Source organism: Carlito syrichta, unplaced genomic scaffold (assembly GCF_000164805.1).
Source record: "Carlito syrichta isolate Samal-C Ts95f unplaced genomic scaffold, Tarsius_syrichta-2.0.1 Scaffold163527, whole genome shotgun sequence".
NCBI lineage: Eukaryota > Metazoa > Chordata > Mammalia > Primates > Tarsiidae > Carlito > Carlito syrichta.
In genome coordinates, this window is record NW_007107623.1 from 203,222 (window position 1) to 216,233 (window position 13,012).

Below are 13,012 nucleotides of genomic sequence, written 5' to 3' on the forward strand. Positions count from 1 at the left end.
CTTGTATCTCAATAAAGTCAATCCTTCCAGAAGGCGTTTGCAAAATATGTCTTAACCCCTTTAATACATATGATTGTGATATACACCAGAGATACAGACTTGCCCACTGTTTAACTATGGCTTCCTGAATACTTACAGAAAGTTTTGAGTCTACAATCCCTGTTTTTATTATCTTTATTTATTTGTTTGTCAAAGTTTGAAAGCCCTACAGCAGCCAAGCAAATAAAATGCCTTTGTCAAAGGTATCCAAGCCCAAGTTCCATTCCCTGGAAATCTAAATTTTTAAAGTTGGAAGAGTCCTTAGAAATTATTTAGTCCAGTGCTTTTCAACGTCCCCTCAACTCGCATTGACTTCTCTTGACCAGATGATATGATGATATCCCATTAGTAAAGTTCACTACAGCAATGATTCTCATCTGGGCAAAGACATACACACACACTCAGCATGTGTAGCTCTCTAAGCTCAGGTCTCAAAGCTCCAAGTGATTCTGGTATGTTCACTTAAGCAGGGTACTCTCAGCTCCTTCATGCTCCTAGATACTAATTGATCTAGTCAGAGAAAACTTCCCGCCTGGGAATTTGCCCACTGTTAGAAGTTACTAAAAAGCTGAGCACTAGAACTTAAGTCTCCTGATTCTCAATATGGCAGTTTTTCCTCAATACTCTGCTTCTCTTCTGTTCCCTACAGACATTCTCAAATGAGAATGCAAAATAACAAAATGCAATCAATAAAGCACTGTTCACTGTTTCATCAAATGCACAGGCAAATGCCACACTTAAGTCAACTCAATTCATGATTTATCACTATAGTGATTACTACAATTTTCTTTCCTGAAAAAAGTTTAGGAAAAAGTCCAACTAAATCTAAGGCCACTCTTTATCCATTAATTCAAGAACACTTATTAGCCAAAAACTCAACCTCTGCCCTTGATAGGAAGGCTCTACCCTATAGTAGCAGCTAAAGGCTGCAGTGAAGTGCTACTCGGTGCCTATTCTTTCTCACTTTCTGAAATATAGTACAGAAATCCAAGAACCATGTCTTCCAATTTTATTAGGTCTCAGCCACTTTAGTCTACACTTATGTGCACATAACTGAAACAAGCTACTACTTGTGAATACTTCAAGTACCTTCCAAAGTCTTGGGTTTTCGCTGCACAACTTAATCCCCCTTCAATTCAGGATAGGAAATGACTTAATGAAAATGGCACTGCCTGGGGGATTCCCTAACATAACTAAGCTAATCATTTTGGCCTGTTCTATACTTTCCATTAACTACAGGGGATGACTCTACAGTTTATCTCCTCATTCTATTCACCAAGGGAAATAGAAATAGAGGAAGCCTTTGTCTCCATAGCTCGCTTTTCTCCCTCTTAGAACATGAAATTATTCTATTTTCATTCTCTTATTCTAGCCTCAGATCTCCAAAAGATACCAATTTCTGTTCCTAATATTCACAAGAGCCCACCTTAGTCAGCCGAGTTCTGTGAATACTGGGGGAAAAGTTCTGTCTCTGACTGGCTGCTATGCTGATACTGAAGTCCAGACTGCATCATCAGGCAAAGCCCTGGCAGTCACTTTGAGCTTCTACCACCAACTATTTTTTCAATGACTTCTTCCCGTAACTAATTATCATATGCACTGATACTCTTTCATGGTCTATTCACTTTTTCCATCTTTTGCTCTTTTTTCCATTCATTCATTTCCATCCAATGCTCCAATTTAAACACTTATGTCAGATACTATTCTTCCATATTCTGTGTAACATTAACTTTACCAGGCAGTCACAATACTAGTTCTTTCTGTTCCATTGGCCATTACACATTTGTAGATATAATTATAAACAAATGCATATTGAGTCTCAATTACATACAAGGTACTCAAATCTATTTACATCAAAAGGAGAGAAGACAGAAAACACTGCATAGAGATCATGACAACTATTCCAAAAGAAAGCATAGGATGAGAGTTCCTCCAATCTCCCTCTGCCCCACAAGTTGTTCTCTATAAATAGCATGCATGAAATGATATTTACTTTGGGCTTCAGGATACCGGATAGATCTGACCAACTTCTGGCCTAAAAACGCATAAGTTAGTAGCTACTATTGTCAGTATTTTTCTGTTCTGGGACATGAAATATTGGAAATATCAGTCACTACCCAGAGAGGGCCTAGTTTTAGCATCAGCTATGATTATTCTCTCTGCAGTGCTTGGAACAGTTGAAACCACTGATATAAAAATCTTTTAAAATTATCTGAAATCAACAAAACAAAATATAACTTAAATATAATGCCTGCCTCTCCACCATAGAGATATATCAAAGATTGCAAAATAAATAATATTTTTTTAAAAAAGAAGAAATCTGTTTTCTAGATAATCTAACAAAAGCGTTGAAAGGAAAAAGAATATAATTAAATATCACTGTACTTAAAAAAAAAAAAGTTCCCCTATTCCCTATCAAATCTGGACTGACAAGCATGTTATTTAATTGCCCATAAATGAGTGTCTTTAAATAGCACTTATTAATACCCCAAATTCAGCATTAGCCTGTGCACAAAAAGAAAAAGATGAACTTTAAAATGGCTAAAAAGAAAAACAAACTTCTTTCTTAAAATGTCAACAAAATCTGAAATGAGGACAAACCATGAGGAGGAGAAAAACCTCCCTACCTTCTGCTCTGATGAAGCAACCAGGCCTCAGACCACTGACTGCAAAGTCAGAGGCTAATCTGAAGTGATGTCAAGGTAAAACATCTGCTTTGTCAGGAAACCCCAGAGATACTGAAAAACGAAGCATAAGACATTACTGAAACCATAATCTGTACCAAAAGAAAATCTATGAGTCTAGTCAAGTGTGGCTCATGCATAATTTACCCCTGGCATCTAACACATTTCCCCCTGGATATCCTGTCAGGGTCTCAAACTCAACATATCTAAAACAGAGTATAATACCTTCTCCTGAAACCAATTCTCCCTGGTAGCTTTCCTATTTCTATATCACCAATTATTCTAGTCTTGAAGTCAAAAAATGATTTATCCTACCTCCCTCTCCTTCAACCAAACACCTAGTCGATCACCTGGTAATAATAACAGCTTGCATTTGTCAAAGGCTAGCTATAAGCCAGGCACAGATCTAGGCACATGATACACATCACCTCATTTAATCCTTACAACTAACCTGTCAAACAGATATCATTATCCCTATTATGCTGATAAGGAAAGAGGCTCAGAGTTTAAGTTGGTTAAATAACTTCATGGGACCACATGGCTAGTAAGCAGCAAAAACCAAACCAAATGAATACCCACCTGCCTCTGGTGCCCATGCTCATGTACTATTCACACCAATCTCACCCACCCATTTATTTTTTCCATTCCTAATGCCACCACTCTGGTTCAGGTATTCATCACTTTTAACATAAACTACTAAGATGCCCTCTCAGCCTCAGATTTTCTTCCTAAAACATATTTTGCACAGAGAATTAAACTTCTTGAGTGCAACTTTGTTCATGACATTCTCTTCTCCTTAAAAAGTGTCACTGCTCCCCAAATACTACAGACTTCCTATATGCAAAGCCTTCCATAATCTGGCTTTCCTCCTATCCTGCTGAAAACATGCAACTCTACAGTCAAGTTCTTTGCCAATCTACAAAAACACACAGTGCATTTCCATTTTCTGCCTATGATTAAGTAATTAATATCACCTAGAACACTGTCCCACTCATCCTGCAAGGTCCAGCTCAAATGACAGCTTTGTTAGGATGCTTTGTCTGATGAGGAGGGAAAAGCCCAAAGAAGAAGTGCTATTTCTGAGTGAGAGCTTTCTTTGTGCCAGGCATTGCTGTAAAAAATATCTGCATGACAACCCAATGATACTACCATTAACTTCAGTTTAAAGATAGAGAATTGAAGCACAGAGCAGTTCAGTAACTATCCAGGGTCACACTGCTATGTAAAGTTGAGATTCAGATCCATACAGTTGGGATCTACAACCCCCTCTTCACCATTTTACTCTAGTACTCTCTGAAGTAATCCTTAACTTTCTCATGGGTGGGTAAGGCTGATCATATCTGAATCCACTGATTTTTTTTTTCTTTTTTTTTTTAATTGTAAAGATGAGGTATCACTATGTTGCCCAGGCTGGTCTTAAACTCCTGGGCTCAAGCAATCCTCCCACCTTGGCCTCCCAAAGTACTGAGATTATAGGTGTGAGCCTCCACACTTGGCCTGAATCCACTGATGAATCTTAATATCACCAAAAACAGCACACCAAGTCATTATGTGCCTTCTGAAGCAATGCAATAAGAAATGCACTACATACACTACATACCTATAAGCATCCTTTCCAAACAAATTACACAAGAATCTATATATGCTTCCAGGCTGGTGCTTCTCAAACTTTGATATGCATTCAAATCACCTGGGGATCTGGCTAAAATTCAGGTTCTGACGCAGCAGGTTCCAGGTATGGCCTGAGATTCTATATTCCCAACCAGTTCCCAGGAGATGCCCATATGCTGGGCAACTGCCCACAACGGGAACAACAAAGCTCTAGAACCTGGATGTTATCACCAGTTGACAAGACACAGGTGGAACAGAGGAACAAATTGAACAACTCAAGGCTGGGGCTAGAATGAAGCAAACTTGCCCCACGGGCAAAATTTAAAGGTGCACCAAAACAATGCATTAATTAAGATAAATATTTTAAAACACTTACAAAATCAAAAAACCTATGATGAGCATAACATCACAATTTTAGATAAAGCCAGGATCAGTATTACTAATTTGCTTTTTGCCTCAGGATCCTACATGTCTCTGCACAGCACTGAACACTATACAGAAGCTTTCCACCCAATCAGGGTATGAAAAGTTGTACAGGGCAAATGCAGACATAGTTTCTACAACAAACAAATACTATCAAAAGAAGGAGAGTTATAGTTTAACAGACTTAAAAGACAGACTCTTGTTTTGATACTGACTTGAACAAAACTAACTGTAAAACAGACAATTTGGAGACAATATGAAAAATATAAACAGACTGGGTACTAGATGATATCAAAGAGTTATTTTTAATTTTTCAGATTCATGATAATGGCACTGTGATATTTTTACATCTTTAGCTAGTGGAGTAAGGTACTGAAAGATTTGTGGGAAAAATGATACAATATCTGAAACTTACTTTAAAATACTCCAGTTAAAAAAAAAGTAGAGGACATAGATAAAATGAGATTAGTGAAATGTGATATCTGCAGTAGCTGGGTAACATTACATGGGGACTCATACTTTTCTCTCTAATTTTTATATGCTTAACATTTCTATAATAACAAGTTTCTTTTTAAATTAATCTTTTTTCCTTAGGCACTCCTAACATTTACTTTGTATCGCCTAAACAGGACATAGTATATACAAATCTATAATAAATACATGTCAGGAGCTGTGATTTAAGTATCACAATAATGTTGTAACATACTACATGGGTGAATAAAAGTGAAGCTTAGCAAGCTTAAATAACTTGCCAAAAGTTACATATCCAGAAAATGGTAAAGGCAAGACAAACCCAGACCCAACTGTCTCATAAACCCAGATTTTGAAGTACTGTTATAACAATTTATCTTATATCACATGGGTATAATGGTAGAAGATAATCTCAGCTTATAGTTTTTCATATCTCTCATGGTACCTAGGACACAGTACCCATTTTGAGTCATTTTGAGAAGTTAAGAACAGGGCTACTTGTTTTTGATTCATGCCTCTGAAACTTAATAGAAGTGTGACCTTGGAGAAATTAATTAATCTTGCTGTCCCTTAGTTTCTTCATTTGTATAGGGCTATTGATCTCTCATGAGTATGAGATTTAGAACCATCACATAGAGTTATTAGGAAGACAAAATGAGTTAATAAATGTAAAGTGCTTAGAATTTTGCCTGGCACGTGGCAATCACTGATTAAGTATTAGCTATTATTTTCATTATTATCATTGCTAAGTTCTTGATAAAATTGAATGGCACTGAACACACCCCTCAGGCATGCTCATAACCATTTATTTTTAACTCTTCTAAGAAACTGTTTTGACCAAAAACCTTGAAAGGTGGCTCCTATCAATGCATAGAAAAGCCAATGAACAGTAATCTTGATTACTGTTATGTTTGGAGATTTTCTTAAAAACTCCAAAATTAATTAAAACCTACAAACACAGGACCCAGGATCATGACTACAGTATCATATTTGCTTTGCAAGCTTAATGTCGAGGGATTGGTGATGTTTGTGGGATTTGAATACATCCAGGAAAGTACCATGAATCCCAAATAAGGGATTAGATGCTCCATTGAAATAAGTGGGATTCCTGGGTCACAGGCCAAGGTGGGTAGCAGAATTAGTGTCAAAAGCACTGAGCCAAAAAAGTAAACTGAGAACCAGGTGTCAGAGCTAAGCAGGAGCAGAGCCATTGTTGACTGCTGAGCCAAGGGAGTTAGTTGAAAAACTCTGCCAAGGTTCACCAGCCAAAATCACAGGGTGACAGCCAGGAAAGGCAAGGACCAGATCCCTAGTGATGCAGGAACAATCCGAGTTCTAGGCAGATGGTGAAGGGTTCCAACATGGCTTGCTGCTTTTAACTGCTTATACGGGGTCTCTTTTGTGATTATATTGCGTCACTCTTAAAACTACACTTTTCAAAGCTGTCTTGTTACACATGAAAGGCAAAATCAATAAAAGGCTCAGATCTTCTTGGACCACCTGGCAAATCCTCATCTCCCCACTGGCTGTCTCTCAGGTCACTCACTACCAAGTCACTAGCAGCACTTGCTTTTAAAACCCAAAGTACTGAGTATGCATTATACCAAATTTACTCACAAGTACTAGCATTTATTTATTGAACCCTTATGTCTATCAAACACAATGCTAAGAGCTTTCCAGTTATCTCATTTAATCCTTAGATGACCCGATGAGATATTGTTATTAGTCCCAACTCACAGATGAAGAACCTAAGACTGAGAGAGCCCAGGGTCATACTGCTAGGAACTGTCAGTTCTGTCTTATATACTACACTGCCTCCATTCTCATGCAACTTTTTATTAGCAGATTCTTTGGTACTAAAAGGGCCAGAAATGAGTAAGAGACTATTGCAGGTAAATTGCTGACATGATAAACTGAACAACCTGGAACATAATCTTCCCCAGGGAGTCCAGAAAGCTTGGTAAGAGCAGCTGAAGAGCAATGAGCAATATTTAAATTGTCTTTACTTTCAGCAAACAGGGTCATTTCCTCTCTTCAATTGCTCTCTTCAAGTTGAGAGCAGTCCCTGCTGCTCCTGTCAACCCGCTGTGGGAAATTATGCAGGGGGGAAAAAAAAATCACAGATTTTTTTTTTCTTTGCAACTTGAGGGAAAGGAAGAAAGAGAAGGGGAATGAATTCCAAATGAAGAAAATTTATAAATATAGTAACAATGGAATATAGGCTGAAAATAAATATTATCTGGTATCAAAAGACAAATTAAGAGAGCAATCAAAAAGGCACAGATAAGAATAAATTAAAATATGCATTATTTCACAAATCTGTTGCAAAAACATTTTTTCTATTCACATAGAATGTCAAGAGAAGCAAGATCTGGGCTACAAAAACATGATAACTCCAAAATCTATGTGTCATACCTGAAAACAACCAACCACATGGTTGTGATCACCTATGGAGTGTGCAGAAAGAGCATAAAAGCTGGGGACACCAACATTTAAGGGACAAGTAGAGTAAGAAGATACCCAAAGGTAACTGAAAAGGATACGGTTAAAGAGAATCAAATATGGCAGATAAAGATTGAAAAGTATCCCTTTAATTTAACAACTAAGAGGCCATTAATGACCTTGTCAAAAGCAGCTTCAATTAAATGATGAGATAAAAGCCAGATTCTACTAGGCTTACTCTAAAATGGAGGTAGGACTCCACATGTGAGGTACACGTTTAAGAATGGTGTCAACATAAGACGAGAGCTAGGCCAGCAAATATATGAGAAAGCGCAGTTGAATGAAGACGTGTAAACTAGAAAAAACTCTGACAGAGGAGAAAGAAGCAGAGAGTTTGAGACAAAGGATGCAGGCGAGGGAACAGATAACCATGGAGGGGGAAAAGAATGGGACATGCACGAGAGTTGGGGGAACTGGCAGGAGGATGGCAGCCTCATCTCTGAGAAAAAAAGAAAGAACATGAGGCTGTTTAAAAATGAGTATGAAGCCAGGCTCGGTGGCTCAGCCTGTAATCCCGCGCCTTTGGGAGGCTGAGGTGAGTGGATTGCCTGAGCCCGCGGGTTCGAGACCCGCCTGGGCAGCGAGACCTCATCTCTACAATAAATCAAAAAATCAGCCGGGCGTGGTAACGCGTGCCTGTAATTCCAGCTACTCGGAAGGCTGAGGCGGAAGGATCGCGGGAGCCCAGCAGGTAGAGGCTGCGGTGACCGGGAACGGCCACTGCACTCCAGTCTCCAGTCTGGGCGACAGAGTGAGACTCTCACTCAAAAAAAAAAAAAAATGAGTATGAGCCGGGCTCGGTGGCTCAGCCTTCTTGGACCACCTGGCAAATCCTCATCTCCCCACTGGCTGTCTCTCAGGTCACTCACTACCAAGTCACTAACAATCCCACTACCAATCCCACGCTTTGGGAGGTTGAGGTGAGTGGATTCCCTGGGCCCGCGGGTTCTAGATCCACCTGGGCAACTTGGCGAGACCTCATCTCTACAATAAATCAAAAAATCAGCCGGGCATGGTAACGCGTGCCTGTAATTCCAGCTACTCGGAAGGCTGAGGCGGAAGGATCGCGGGAGCCCAGCAGGTAGAGGCTGCGGTGACCGGGAACGGCCACTGCACTCCAGTCTCCAGTCTGGGCGACAGAGTGAGACTCTCACTCAAAAAAAAAAAAAAATGAGTATGAGCCGGGCTCGGTGGCTCAGCCTTCTTGGACCACCTGGCAAATCCTCATCTCCCCACTGGCTGTCTCTCAGGTCACTCACTACCAAGTCACTAACAATCCCACTACCAATCCCACGCTTTGGGAGGTTGAGGTGAGTGGATTCCCTGGGCCCGCGGGTTCTAGATCCACCTGGGCAACTTGGCGAGACCTCATCTCTACAATAAATCAAAAAATCAGCCGGGCATGGTAACGCGTGCCTGTAATTCCAGCTACTCGGAAGGCTGAGGCGGAAGGATCGCGGGAGCCCAGCAGGTAGAGGCTGCGGTGACCGGGAACGGCCACTGCACTCCAGTCTCCAGTCTGGGCGACAGAGTGAGACTCTCACTCAAAAAAAAAAAAAAATGAGTATGAGCCGGGCTCGGTGGCTCAGCCTTCTTGGACCACCTGGCAAATCCTCATCTCCCCACTGGCTGTCTCTCAGGTCACTCACTACCAAGTCACTAACAATCCCACTACCAATCCCACGCTTTGGGAGGTTGAGGTGAGTGGATTCCCTGGGCCCGCGGGTTCTAGATCCACCTGGGCAACTTGGCGAGACCTCATCTCTACAATAAATCAAAAAATCAGCCGGGCATGGTAACGCGTGCCTGTAATTCCAGCTACTCGGAAGGCTGAGGCGGAAGGATCGCGGGAGCCCAGCAGGTAGAGGCTGCGGTGACCGGGAACGGCCACTGCACTCCAGTCTCCAGTCTGGGCGACAGAGTGAGACTCTCACTCAAAAAAAAAAAAAAATGAGTATGAGCCGGGCTCGGTGGCTCAGCCTTCTTGGACCACCTGGCAAATCCTCATCTCCCCACTGGCTGTCTCTCAGGTCACTCACTACCAAGTCACTAACAATCCCACTACCAATCCCACGCTTTGGGAGGTTGAGGTGAGTGGATTCCCTGGGCCCGCGGGTTCTAGATCCACCTGGGCAACTTGGCGAGACCTCATCTCTACAATAAATCAAAAAATCAGCCGGGCATGGTAGCGCATGCCTGTAATTCCAGTTACTTGGAAGGCTGAGGCGGAAGGATCACTGGAGCCCAGCAGGTTGAGGCTGCAGTGGCTGGGAATGGCCACTGCACTCCAGTCTGGGCGACAGAGTGAGACTCCAACTCAAAAAAAAAAAAAAAGAATGAATATGAAGAAGGTGGAGCAGAAAAGTAAGGAAATTCATGAATATTTCAAAATAAAGCTTGTGGAAATTGAAAGAGCAATGTGACTACGCATTTAGTGTACAATTTTGTCAGGAGGGTTTAACAGCCTGGTTTGTGAATTCAGAGTGGCCAATCGGGTTGATATCTTGCCCCCTATATACATATCCTATTATTCTTTTGTTTGTTCCATCTTCCGTAAATAAAATGTTTCGAGCACCTTCTATGTACTGAGCCTTCAGGATGACATTAAGCAAGACAAACAGTGCCTCTGCCTTTAGAGTCTCATAAGAAACAAACAGAACAAAAAATTATAATAGCCAGGTTTGGTAGCTCACACTTGTAATCCCAGCACTTTGGGAGGCCAAGCTGGGAGAATTGTTTGAGCCTAGGAGTTTGAGACCAGTCGAGGCAACATAGCGAGACCCTGTCTCTACAAAAAACTAGCCAGGCATGGTAGTACACACCTATAGTCCCAGCTCTTGAGAGACAGAGGCAAAAGGATTGCCTCTCCTGAGTCCAGGAGGTCAATGCTGCAGTGAGCCATGATCATGCCACTGCACTCCAGCCTAGGTAACACAGAGTGAGACCTCGACTCAAAAAAAAAAAAAAAAAAAATTATAATAGCAATGAGTGTTATATAGGAGAAGTTCATAGAACTAGGAAGAAGACTGCCTAACTTCATCTAGACAGGACAGGGAAGTAAGTTCCTTTAAGAAACTTGAAGTTCCTTGAGACCTGAGGAATGGTAGTTACCTGGGAAAAAAGAGAAAGTAAGAGTGTTCTGGGAGAGAACAACATGTGCAAGGTCCCTCCAAGAAACCTAAAAGAAATGTCACTTTAGGAGACCTCTAAAGTCCATATGCCGATGTGTAGAATGTGGCAAGGCTAGAGATATATGCAGATGGGGTCAAGTGCATGAAATGCTGGTAAGAATTTGGATTTGAGTCTAAAAGCAATAGCAATCCATACTTGTAAAGAATCACTCTGGAGACGGTGTGTAAAATAGATTAGGAACAGGCAAGATTAGGTACAAGCAGAATAGTGAGAAGGCTCTTATTAAGAATCCAAGCAAGAGACGGTGGTAGTATGGACAAAGGCAGTGATAGTGAAGACAAAGAATTGAATAAACTAAAAGCTGTAGAGGCAGTAAAAATCATTTAGAGTGTGTAACCTGGATGTGGGAAATAAGGATAAGGAGGAATAAAGGATGATGCTCAAATGATTCATGGTGAATGGTACCAATTACTAAGAAGTTTTGCAGGGAAGCTTTTTATTTTATTTTTTCATAGATAAACTTGAGGCATCTGCAAAACATCCAAGTAAACAAGTTAAATAAGCAGCTGAATATATATACAGGTATAAAGTTCAAAAGAGGACTTTATGGAGCAAAAAAACTGGGTTTTGCTTCATACTGCTAGAATCTGAAGAATTTATAAGTGATGAGATCATGCAGAGAGAATATGTCAAAAGAAAGCCTAGGGAAGAGTCCTAGAGAATTATTCCTCTAATGCCTGAGTGGAGGGGAGAAGAACAAACAAAAGAGTAAAAGAAGGAACAGCCAGAGATAGAGAAGAAAACACATTTGGGAGTCAGAGGCAAGGGAAAAAAAAGTGTTTCCAGGATAGTCAACTCTGTCTCTAAAGCTGAGTGGTCAAGAAGAATGAGGAATAAAACCAGTGAAAATAATTCTTAAGAAGAGTGGATAGGATATGGCTTGAGTGGGAGATAAGGAAACAGAGAGAATCTATTCAAAAAGTCTAGTTAGCCAGCTGTGGTAGTCCTAGCTACTAGGGCTGAGATGGGAGGGTCACTTGAGCTCAGCAGACCAGCATGGGCAACATAATGAGATCCTGCTTCTTAAAGAAAAAAATTGTTAGTTGTGAAAAGGGGAGGAAATGAGAGATTGAAAAGGCCAAGGAGGACATGTAAAAAATGAAGTTGAGGAATATATGATGTGTTGGATCAAGAAATGTAAGACAGGAAAAAAGGTAGAAAACAGGGAAGAGTGATCTAGTGGAAAGAAAGTAGAGGGGTCAAAGGAAAATAAATCTTGATATCATTGAAGAACAGGAGTAAGGAAATGAAAAACACTAGAATAATAGAACAGTATAATCACAGACTGGGACACTGGGATCCATATTTCACAAGTAGAACAGGGCAAATGATGAAAAGGTTCAGCATTCAACCAATGAGAGGGGGTAAAGGTGAATGAGGGTGAAGTAGGGGTCAAAGTCCCAGGAAAAGATGAAGTCAAGGAAAGAAGGGTCAGGGTATTGATTAGGTCATCCACATGGACGCTCAGGTATTCAAAGAGATAACAGGACTTAAAAAGAAAAGGACAATGATAAGCCAAGCTCCAAAGCCTAAACTTAATGTAACTGTGATCACAAAAGGCTGGAAGGTGTATGGTCTTTTGAGATAGCCAGATATTATAAGCCTCAATGAAGAGATTTTTGTAAGAAGATGGAGTAGCAATGGTTTGCAACAGACACTGAAGAGCCAGAAGAATGTCAACACTCCTACACCCTGACCCCATTTTAAAGGACAAGGTTAGTACAAAGAAAGAATATGAGGACTGTTCTGTAAAAAGGTTGGGAATGTGTAGGTTAAAAAAAAAAAAGGGCAACAGAAGGAAAGTCCCTCAACACAATGAAGACCTTATATGACAAGCCCACAGCTAATATCACAGTCAACAGTGAAAAACTGGATGTTTTCCTCGAAGATAAGGAACAAAACAAAACAAAGACCTACTCCTGCCACTTCTATTCAACATAGTATAAGGAGTCCTAGCCCAAGCAATAGGCAAGAAAAAAATAATAAAAGGTATACAAATTGGAAAGGAAAAAGTAAAATTATCTCTGTTTACAGATGACATAATCTTTTTTTTTTTTTTTTGAGTTGGAGTCTCATTCTGTCGCCCAGAC

General features: G+C 40.5%; 1 protein-coding gene across 2 annotated transcripts in view; it reads right to left on the reverse strand.

The window, feature by feature from the left end:
• AGK (acylglycerol kinase) overlaps positions 1-13,012 on the reverse strand; it is a 104,414-nt gene that overhangs the window by 81,398 nt on the left and 10,004 nt on the right. The window lies entirely within an intron of this gene.